This window comes from Dermacentor andersoni, chromosome 1 (assembly GCF_023375885.2).
Source record: "Dermacentor andersoni chromosome 1, qqDerAnde1_hic_scaffold, whole genome shotgun sequence".
In the NCBI taxonomy this organism is placed as follows: Eukaryota; Metazoa; Arthropoda; class Arachnida; order Ixodida; family Ixodidae; genus Dermacentor; species Dermacentor andersoni.
In genome coordinates, this window is record NC_092814.1 from 76,704,341 (window position 1) to 76,716,244 (window position 11,904).

General features: G+C 47.8%; 1 long non-coding RNA gene across 1 annotated transcript; it reads right to left on the reverse strand.

The window, feature by feature from the left end:
• Window positions 1–1,461: 1,461 nt before the first annotated feature.
• On the reverse strand, window positions 1,462–10,024 carry LOC129380508 (uncharacterized). The gene is made up of 2 exons (XR_008608608.2): window positions 9,448–10,024; window positions 1,462–1,597 (listed from the first exon to the last, which is right to left on the reverse strand). It is a non-coding gene; the product is annotated as an uncharacterized lncRNA (long non-coding RNA).
• Between the last annotated feature and the right edge of the window lie 1,880 nt (window positions 10,025–11,904).

Sequence of the window (11,904 nt, forward strand, 5' to 3'; positions counted from 1 at the left end):
CGTCTCGAGCATGAGCTCCGTCGGAGCGCATTCACACTTATAATATGAAGATCAAGGAGGACACTTTACAAGAGGCAAAGCTACATTTTTGCGCGCTTCTTCAAACGCACTGCACATGCCATACGGTCTGCGAAATTCTACGGGACGTCTGCTTTGTTGGTGCACCGCTACAAGCATTCTCAAGCGAAGCTTACGCGCTTCTTGATGAGACGTGCCAGAAATAGGAACTGCGGTTAACCAAAAGCTTGCGCGTACTACTTCTCATTGCCTCTCCCTGCAATGAAACAGCCAACAATGTCGTTTGTACTTTGTGTCGTATAGTAAGTTTCTTTTTCATTTTCGCTAAGCACGCATAGCCTTTAGCGAATGCCCCGTTCTGCTTCGCGCCCCATTTCTTCTTGGACTTCTCATCCTTTCCCATCGGCTTCGCGAAGCCTGCGCGCACAACTTCTGCAACCACGTGGCCTGGATCCTCTCTCGCCACCGTCGCTCGTAAACAATGCGCGCGCGCACACCTCACCGCCGCGCTCGAGGCCAGACGCTTCGCGCAGCGAGGCACTGCGAGCACGCATCGGCACGACAGTTCACGCGGCGGCTTGATCGAGCCGCGGTGCGGGCCGTGGCAGAGTCTGCTGGCGCTTTGTGCCGTGCATGCCTACCGGGCTCTCGAGCCGCCAGGCAGTCTTTACGGCCATAGCGGCGGGTTCAATGGCCTGAGCCATGCATCAACTCTGACAGATGTGCGCAACGGTTTCCGCGCACGGGCCACCTACCCAGAGCTCGCGCACGTGTCTCGTCACGGGGGAAAGCATTTTGCCCCAGGGGCGCTGTGGAACGGTGGGACGGGTTGAGATATGCGCACTGCACAGGCGACCAGCCAACATCGCCGATCGGGTGCAACCGCAACGCTGCCAGAGATAAGGGCATTTATCGAGGCCGAACTCTTTCAGCGTAACTTTTCACCAAACTTTTCGCTGGCAAAGTGAGTACAAGTCTGCAAAGCGGAGGATGCCTCAATCGCAGAAAGCTTTTACTTGATACTATAGATCGAAGTAAATATTTTGAAAAGGAGGGCGGAGGGACGACACCTTGACACCAACGAGCCTCTATGAGCATTTTAGGGCGTTGCCTATTTCATTTCACTTATGTGTTCTCCGTTAAGCTGCGTGATCACTTCTGAAAGTGCAGAAGACAAGGCTAAGCTTAGGATTGCATGCAGGGCAAACAAGCATACCTGATTGAGGAAGAAGAAAATAATCGGCTAGATTGAAAGGACGAAGCATAACTAGAAAATATATGCCCGCGGTGAAGGCGCGTTCCGCATGCCTGCACTAATGCCAAGTTTGCAGTACCGTGAGAGAAACAACGTGTTTTCACGTCATAACGGTGTTTCAAGGTTGCTTGAACTGACACTACACATGAAGTGCACGTTCACTTCACGCACAGGAAATAAAACCATACTGCAATAATACTTATCATTTAATTCGTCGGTGAGAAAACTGCTCTACTGTCCAGCGCGTGCTGCTGTTCGTAGCGGGTCCTCTTCTGGCATTCACCATTCAATACTGTCCGGATAGAATAGTCTTAATTGAGATGGCTGGAAAAACAAACAAAGGGAAAAAATTCATTTAAAAGAAAGGAAGAGAGAGAGAGAGAGAGAGCGCTAGAATAAAAAAAGGGAAGGCGACTTTCTGGGTTCATAGAAAAAAAAGGAGGTTTTGTTATTCCACCACAATTGTTCTCGCAACCAAAATTTAAAATATAAAAAGAAGCTGGCTGTTAGCCTTCCTACGGAACGATTGGTGCTTACGTCTCGGTGCTAGTACGCGATGAGGGTTACGTGCAGTCACCAGATAAAAGCTACGTGCAGTCAATGACAATACACTCTTAGGCAAAGTTACACCCTTTGGGGTGTATCTCTGCCACACAACGATAATCGTCATCTGCCTTGCTTGCGTTTCCTTTCTCGAAAACGCCGCGCCCGCTACTGTCCTGTCGGGAATGCTATGTCATGCTGATAACGCGCATGGTGTTCGTTACTGGAAAGTGCCGCGCTCGCCACGTTAAAGGAAGGAAATGCGGACAATACAGATGACGATTATTAATATAATATATATAATAATAATTATGGGGTTTTACGTGCCAAAAGCACTTTCTGATTATGAGGCACGCCGTAGTGGAGGACTCCGGAAAGTTCGACCACCTGGGGTTCTTTAACGAGCACCTAAATCTAAGTACACGGGTGTTTTTGCATTTTGCCCCCATCGAAATGCGGCCGCCGTGGCCGGGATTCGTTCCCGCGACCTCGTGCTCAGCAGCCTAACACCATAGCCACTGAGCAACCACGGCGGGTGATGACGATTATTGCTGTGTGGCAAAAAGGTGTAATTTTGCTTAAGAGTGTAGTAGTTACTGCAATGTTTTAGCTTGTAGTTGCCGCCATCGCTAACTTAAAGATTCGCATGCGTGTCGCTACACCAGAAGCACGTGTTCAAAGAGCAAACCCACATTAATCGGCATGTTCGCACAATACCCTAACATAAGGAACACGTCGAGCTGCTTCTCAATGAATGGTCAAATTCACGTGGTCTGTAGAAAATTAGGCAAGAAGCGCAACGGTTGTTTGACGCTATTCGAACGCACCGCGCTGGGGAAAGGAACCCGAACCAAGGATATGGGGAAACAGTATAATCACAGTGATAGCCTCAGAATCTGTATGCCTGGATTTTATGCAAACATAAAGGTCTCCGCAATAAAGAACGCGTAGCATTCGGTGAATGTCACTCATATGATACCGCATATTAATCTACTTAACACTGACGCGCAGCGGTGATTTCATTTTATCGCTTCTCGCTGTTCTTCATCCAGATAGGCATCGCCATTTCTTTGTTTTATTTTGTAGACATGAAAAAAAATATTTTGTTCCATTGCCCAATGATTTGATTCACTCAGAATTCCCGCCTGGAACTTTTCTTGAAGGGAGAAGCATCTCCTTGCAGTAGTTTAAAAAAAAAAAATTGTAAAGTCGCTAGCGTGACCCGCCAGCTCGCTCGAAGCTAACCATTCTCAAAAAAAAAAGAAGAAAAAGAAAAGAAAAAGGAGAGAGAGAGAGTTGACCTGAAGGAAAATGTTACACTACTAGCATGGCTTCCCGCCGTTTTCGTTGCTTCCGCTCTACATTTAAAAGCGCGCCTTGGCTTTCTCTGACAGTAGCTCACTTCAACTACGACAGGTGGCGGACCATGTACAGCGCAAACGCAAGAGGATGCCTCGAGTTTCTGTCTTAAATGTTGGTGTTCGGTGTTTCTGTCCTAAAGTTGCGAGAGGCGCAGTGGAGCACGTGCTTGACGACGTGCTAAAGAAACGCGAGACATTTGAGGAGCTCAGTTTCTGCAGATGTGCCTGATTACGGCAAAAAGAAGGCGTGTGAGAAATCCAAGCTGTTCTTGTTCTCTCGTCAGAGCTAACGTCCATGTTTAGTAGTTCCCACGTGGCAATATGGTCCTCCGACATTCTTTGTCACGGCTACCTACGAAAGTTGCGTTTACTTCAGCAATCAATTTGCGAAAAACGTCAGAGACAGAGACTGAATCGATAACTTCTAACATTGCGGCTAAGACTCGTTTTAGGTGTTGAAATGTAGCGTCGCGCCGAGTCTTGGACGTCAGGTCACATTTACAAAGCCGTTTCTCACACGGTGTGCGTCAGATATACGCGGCCTTCTGTGGCGGTATTTCGTAATTTCGGTAGTGCTAAGGAGCCCTACGCGCACTTGAGGCGAAAACAGATCCGCGCTAGACGTGAGAGTGAAAGCAGGCCAACACATTGGAACGCGTATTGAGGCAGGTGCTGCCGCAACAGGCACATGATGGCCCAGTTGAATCGACCATTGTTCACCAGCTCGAAATAGAGCAGGGCTTCGTAATAATAAAAAAGAGGTTCCCAACGAGAGAACGCAGATACCAAGCTGGGGCGACGAATAAGCCGAGAGGAATAAGAAAGACAATGCGTCCACTTATGTGCGCGACGCACTTTTCTCGGCATTTGATTTGAACCGCAAGCAACGAGCTCTCCAGACTTGTGCGGCGTGTCAGGAGAGACAAGCTGTCAAATTCCACTCGGCCATTTTTAGTGACCGCTGACGTAAACCGCAGAGAAAAGAGCTTCGCGCGAAGATGTCGGCCCCAAGTTCTGCGCGACGGCGCCGTGTCGTTCGAGGAACAATGACGGCGACTGGGGGAAAAAAATAATCATAAAGAAGAAGTAAGATGGAGGGCCACAGCGCCGCGTGCAGACAATGGCTCAAGAGCGAAACACGTGCACAGCCCGCGTTCCGTCGTCTGCTAGCCGCGAGGACGTCGTCTTCCTCTCAGCGCACGCCTCAAGAGCAGTGGCGGAGGGCCCCACGTTTGCCACAGAAATTGCTGAAATGAAAGAATGCGGAAAGTAAGCGCAAAAAAAAAAAAATGAAGAAAGAAAAAGAAATCGAAATGATGTTTCCTAAACCACCAGAGGCCTACATTTTTTCTTCTTACTTAGGAAGTCGTTTGAGTCTACTTCATATTATTTTTTAGCACCTCATTCATTATGACCATGCGGTAGGTTTGAGATTGGACGACTAGACTTGATTTCACCATGTGTAAAACTAAAGTGATGCAGAGGTCCTCTTAGTTTTTTCTTTGTTTAGTGACTTCACTAAGTGTCATGTTGAAAGGTCAGCGCGAGAAAGTTTGTGTGTGCGTGTGTGGACAAGTGAGTTCCGGCTTTTGTGTCATGGTCATAAATGCAGGACATGAGGTACGCAAGGCGCTTGGCGCCCTCTCTAGGTGGACGTCTGCTCAAAGCTGCGCGAATGAATGGGCATTGGAGTTCAAAAACCAAGTCTTAAAAAATGAAAGACAAAAAATAAAAAAAATAATAAAATAAACGAAAGAGCACGCAGTTATCAATTAAGGTTCGATTGACATATGGAAAAGACACATCTGGGAATATCTTCGGCAAAAATTGGCTTTCTAGTAATAAAAATAAGTTCCTGGGCAGTTTGGTTATTTCATTAGGTCACTCACTGAAATAACCAGGCTAACCAGGCAAAGTTAATTAATGCGAATTGCGATTGCTCATGCAGGTAAATTCATGTTGTGTCGGCCTCCACGTAACATCTTGATGGAGCAGCCTGGTACCCGCGTGTATATATATGGCCACAACAACTATATGAGCCAACATATTATTACATGTCGGTTTCATATGATTGTGGCTAATGAAAATCGGGCCACTCTGTACCCCTTCTCTCTCTCTCTCTCTCTCTCTATATATATATATATATATATATATATATATGAGAGAGGAAAATAGAAGTCATCAGTGACACGCTGCCTAAATATCCCTGGGGATTAGAGATTCTTCAGGAGTCATGCCACTGAGTAAAATGAGGCCAAAGTAGAGCAGCAGATCTATACGTCATATCATATCTGTGCTTTGAGTGTTATCTTTAAAACACTAGGTCACCATATGTATAATACGCAGTGTTGACCCTCGTCACGATCCAGACAACACGGTTAGTAACAGATCATTAGCGTGTGAAAAAAAAAAAGAAATTTACTGCTTCGCACAAAGGCCTCCTTCCATGGTGTCTCTATAGCGTTCAGCGATAAGACAAACATCCTGGGTTATTTCAGTGTTATGCAGCACGTTACTGCACAGTTATGATATGTTATAAAGAAACACTACGTTCTTACGTCCTGACTATGTTGACTAGCCTAATCGAAACATAAAGGAAACCTTGGCTGTGACCGGAGAGTAGCACATGTCAAAGAGACTTGAGTGGCTTGCATATTTGTGGGAATAACTCGCAGTAATGAAGCAAGCGCTGTGATGAAGTAAGAAGGAACAGAAAAGGATGGTACGCATCAAGGCAGAGGCAGTGAGCTTATAGGTTTACTAGTAACAACGCGGGAATCCACGCCGCAGCTGATTTCGCAAATTACAGGACACGTGCACGTAATCTGCCACGAGTTTCCGAGCCCCTAACTGCACGAATGACCTGTGATGGCACACCTGACGCTCGCCTGGCGTTGGGAAGTTGAAAGAATGAACAGAATTGGTCTTCCTCGACTTTTACAACACTTGCGAGTTCTACAGAAACACCATTATGCAGCATTGCGAAAGCTGCAGTTATGAGCTCAGTGGCTTGAAAACTTCGGCGATGGCTGTTGCCCTGAGAACGAACCAGGTGGCGCACGGCACATGCTGATTCGTACCAGGGAGATACTTCCTCGGCAAAACGTAGACAACTGGGACCGAGCTCACAAAACTTTTCATTCGTTTGTTTTTTTTTCTCACTGGCCGGGCGCGTTATTATAATCTGCGGGCGCTTATAGTTTTATCTAGCCGCTCCAACTGAAACATCGCTTTCTGAATACTGGACCTGATTTCCCCCTTCAATTAAGACATTTGCTTGAGTCGCTTTCTCGTCTGACGTGAAGGCTGCTGGTTATGTAATTAAATCAGTTTGCGCATTGTGCGGTTTCTTCGAAGAAATAATTGGTGCATGCAAATGGCCTTCATGGTATCGCGCGCCCAAAGCTAGCGTGTGACGCAGGTTGAGTTGTGAGTAAATTGCATCAAGCCATTATGCAACGCTCGGACGTACTTCATCAAAGACATCCGAAGCTTCAAATACGGTCAGCACCATTGTTGCCTACGCAGAGGTAAAAGATTTGTGTTTTCAGTCAAATGCGTAACTACACTAACACCAAGAAGTATACAATTGCAGTCCCTGCACGATGCCGTTCGCTATACTTACTCAGCGCATGTCGAGTTTGATTCAAATGGAATTGAATTGAATTCTGGGGTTTTACGTGCCAAAACAACAATTTTATTGAGGCACGAAGTAGTGGGGTAGTCCGAATTAATTTTGACCATTAATTTGATCATTAAAGTGCCCCCAATGTACAGCACACGGGTTGATTCAAGTGGAGCGTGCATTGGTAGTTACTGCCTTTATTCAATGTCGTCACTTATTACCCAACCCTTCCGTTCGCATGTCTCGTCCGCAAGTGCAGCGCCTTGCTTGCGCATTGTTGTCTATTGGCCTATAGGTACAATAGAGTTAATTTCGTTTCCTGGAATTTCGTTTAACTGGAACGCCTTTTGTGTGTGTGCCTCCATGTGTGCGTGTTTCTTTTTTTTCCTTTTTTTTAGCGTTTTCCTCTCTCTCATCTTTCTAACCCCTATCCCCCATCCCCAGTGTAGGGTAGCAAACCGGAGACTCATATCTGGTTAACCTCCCTGCCTTTCCTCTTCATTCTCTCTCTCTCTCTCTCTCTCTCTCGTTTCCCCTATACGAGTTTAATGTCGGTTTTGGATCATTGGCTCGATGTCACCCAGCTGTTCGCAACGTTTCGTGGGTTTTCAGCTGTATAAGGGCTTCACACTGTACTCGCATGATCAGTTAGTTGGACACTTAGTTTCGCCCTTCGGATTACTACCGCTTGCGCGCGTAAAGCACTTTGTTGGTCACTGCAGTGCCAACACACGAAGAGAGACAGTGGACAAAATGAAGAACAAAATAAGAAGAATGTAGTTGTTTTTCTTCATTCTTACAATACCGGGAAAACACGGCGTACTGGAACGCTACATCGTAACCTTATGCCACGCAAATAGGCCCGGTAAACAAACTTTTTTTTTTCTTTCGAAATGCTGAACAGAAGGAGAGAGAGAGAGAAAAAATAATACTATCTGGGCACGCTTCCCTATAACAAGAGCGACACGAGGCAGGAGGGGAGGAGAAGGAGGAGGAAAGAGAGAGAGGAGGCAGGGATGTTAACCAGAAATGCGTCTGGTTGGCTACCCTACTCTGGGGGACGGGAAAGAGGGAATATAAATATGAGCTAGGGAGAGGGCGGTGGAGGAGGAAAGACGCGGTGAGCTCGCGCACGCAGACACTAGGCAGGAAAAACGGTCAGCGAGGCGCACCTGCGTCGTCTTTTGCTCTAACGCAATAATTATGAACGACAGAATATGACGCGCAACTGAATATGACAGCAATGGGCATGTAACGGTAGCCGCTCGTATATCAGCAGACATGTGACGTATCTATGGTGAAATTACGCTGACGGTGCATTGCCTTTGGATAAGCGTGTGCAATATACTATATTAACAACGGCTATAACTGTTGATGTACCGAGTTGTGTGACCCGCTATTTCAAGATGGGCCACCTCAGTGACAGAAAGTGCGTCAAAACTGCACGACAAAAAGCGTACCGCAAGTTCGCTTACTGATACTTTGTGAGGACGAAATGCTCTTTGTAGGGCGTCATCAAGTGTCAAAAAAAGAAAGGAAAAAAAGAGGGGGTGGGGGAGGGAGTGGGGGTGGATGGCGACTGATTTGTTCTTTAGAAGAGAAGGAAGCCCTGGAAGTTAATGTCACTACAAGAAGTGCAGGCTTACAGTGCATATGCGTTATAAATGTTGTATCTGTACACGTTCGCGATTATGAAAGGGCGCATTTCGCCAGTCCTCAAATAGTGATTCTTGATACCGTGCAAGTCAGAACCTCACTCACTCAAATTTGTTATGTTGTTCACCTGTTGAAGAATCCCACTCGTGGAACTTTTTCTTATCACGAACATACACAAACAACATTACCGGCTTTGAACGCAAATTCGGTGTTCCTTATAAGAGCGCACCGTGTACATCGCAGCAGGCTGAACAGTGAAATTCAGGCCCAAAAGCGTAATATAATGCAGTGCAAAATTCAGAAACTTTCGGACTCATGCTAGGTAGCAGATATTCGGTTCAACTGCAGGAGAAAAGAAAAGAAAAAGAGTAGCCGTTATGCTAGCAAACGAAACACCTATATGCCACTTGTGTGAGCGTGTGTGCGCGCGTGTGTGTTTTGAATATGAGCAGGAAAATTGCTGTCAACCATACTCGCTGTCTAGAAAAGAACGTTCTTAGAAAGACGGCCTCAATTGACTAATCCGTCTAAGCAGCTTCTCCACAAAAAAAAAAAAAAAAAAAAAAAAATTGACATCCTTAGAATCCTTGGTGCAAGGTGTGCACATTGTAAAAGCTCAGCAAGACTAAACAAGATAAATTGATCTTAGAAGGAAGCGGCAAACGATTCTCGTAAATAAATATAGGTTGGCGACGTTCAACGCAGTCGGTTTGTAGGTACACGTCGACCGTCGTGCAAAAGTGCCCACTGCGGAGCGCCTTTTGTCCGGTGACATTACCCTCCACGACGAGAGGCGGACATATCGGACCAGCAGCGGCGGCGCATGCAGATGTGGCACGCCATCCGCGCGCAAGGTAGCGCAGCGGCGGACACGCGCCGAGCAAACTATTTCGCGCTTCCCGATGCAGCCGGAATTAGGCCGCATTGGCGAGCCTCCCCCAAGCGAGGCGGCTCAGTACCATCGTTGAGAGGAGGGGTGCAGTGCTCACCGATGGCGTGGCCGGCGCTGTGCTCCGTCGGACGGTGGCGACACATCGGCGCCCAGCGCGCGCACACAGCGTAACCCGCGCGGCGCCAAAACCCACAGCCAGCGGCAGCGAGGACGTCAGGCCCCCGCGTGAGCACCAAAGTGCCTTTTTATAAGAGGGCCCGGGTCGCGTCACGGCGGGCTCGGCGCCGATTCGCTGTTGACCAGCTGTGGGACGCCGCGCCCGCGCTCGGCGCACATGTTGATTCAGCTTTCGCCGGAAAGAGCGCGGCCACAGCTCCCTAGCTCCGGCACTGCCGTTGCGCCCTCGCGTACACCTTCGAATCTGCTAGATCCTGGCTATAAGAGCGTGTAAAGCGCACCCTTCATTGTTTCGTTGCGTACTTTCAGGAGGGCGTTTGGGGAGAGCGGAACGACAGGAAGAGGCGGCCCGCACCACGCGAGCGGCGCAGCACAGCGCCGCCGTCGAAGCCGCTGACGTCCTCCAGGGAGCGAACTCCAGCAGCCTAAACTTTTCGACGGCGCGCCTGCTCGACGACGCCGCCATTAAAAGTCCAAACTCCGCCTTCTACAGCGGATGGCATTTAGTGCCCAAACATTCTGCGCGCCAACGTCGCCTCGGCGCCGCCTTTTTCTTTGCGGATCGCTCGCGTGGCGCCACAGTGCGTTTAGCGCGCGCAGCGTCATCCGCCCTGTGCATCTTTGGCCAAAGAACGCAAGCCACATACTGTGCCCCTATTGCAGCGCCTTAACACATCGAAATAACGGTCCTTGTCACTTGCTCCATCAATAGCTCAAGCCTTCATAACCATTCACTCGCTTGGGATCCGTTAGGCATTCGTGACCCACATGCAGAAGCAGCAGTAACTATAGCAACTACAACACACGAGCTAGAACTATAGAAATTGGGCTTCGTTTTTTTACTCTCATATATATATATATATATATATATATATATATATTCTCAGATCTTGTTTCGTTTCATTATGCCTAAAGTGTCACTTGGGAAGGAACAGTAGCTTCAAACAGCGATGAAGGTTTGCATGAAGAGCATCAATTGCTGAAATAACGTTCTGCGAAGGCCGCAATCGTCAGCCACAGGTCAAAGACAATGCCAGGGTTCCTGGGAATCAGTCTGCGGTTCAGCCTGGATAGTACACTCTATAGCCTGGAGCCAAGAGACCAGACAGCCTTCGCCCATACCGCTGCGATAACAAAATTGTTTCTGTGGCGAGGTAAAAAAATGTTTTGCATAAAAATAACAGCGCTTTGTCTGGAAAATTGTGAGCACTTTTTTTGCGTTAGCAACAGGTTTACTATATAAGGCTGCGATTATTTTACCTTGTTCTTGCAGACCACAGGGAATTCGGAATCAAACAATTAAATAATACTGAAGGGACGGCCGTCTAAAATTAGGCTTGTCTCTTGCCACCCTCCGTTTTATTGCAAGAAAGGCTGGCTAGGTGTGAGTGCGAGGGGGGCGAGCTTACTTAAGATTATGTAGCGTTCTCGTACTTATAAAGCTTGCTTTGCATGTCCTGTGGTTGCAATCCCCTTCTGCGCGCCATGCGCGGGTCGGTATATATATACTTGCTCATGCTTCATGCATAGCCTACACTGTCCTTTAGACTACAGCTTGAGGCCGATGGCCGACGTGCGCACACGCGATAGCATGCAGAATAGAATTACCGATGTATTAGAGTATCGGCTCAAGTTATTAAACGACAGTCTATTTAGCCGGTGAAAAAGGCAGTGATGGTCGTCGACTGGAGAAAATACCACGCGACACGATAAAGCGGCGAATAATTGTGATATTGACGCGCGCACATCTTTCGGTGACCATTTTTCACCGGTTACCCACTGTTACAAATTTATCACTCGGCGCGCCTTCATGCATCGGAACTTTCTGGAATGTTGTCTGCCAATTCTATAGTGAAGGAAACTTGCCCAATAAGGTTGCGCGCACGAACCGAATAACGGTGTACATCATAGAACGCGCGCGAGCATCATCAATTACGCTGAAATGTGCGATGAGTCATGTGTATATAGCCCACCCACTTGACCCGCAGATCAGATCTCGACACCCGACGACTGTGCTCGCCGCTATCATTGTGCTTTGAGTGTCACTTGTTTTCTGGGCACAAGTTCGCCGAATAAAGAGTTAGATTCATGGCTCACAGTTTCGGCACTGTCTTGCTCTTCACCGTCACCACAACGCGGCAACACTGTTGCGCGGATTTAGAAGAGTCGTGTTGCTCCTGGAAGCTCCGCCAGATCTCAATGTCCAACGTGAAGAATGTGCGACGTCAGGGTCGCCTGGAATGAAGCTGGAGAATCTCCCGAAACACTAAACAGAAGGAAGATTTGAAACAAGGAACCGGCGCACAGGGCAGTGTGAGATCTCGCTTTCAACTGCTCCTTTTCCCCGTTACCAACTCGCTACAAATCGGCGCCACTG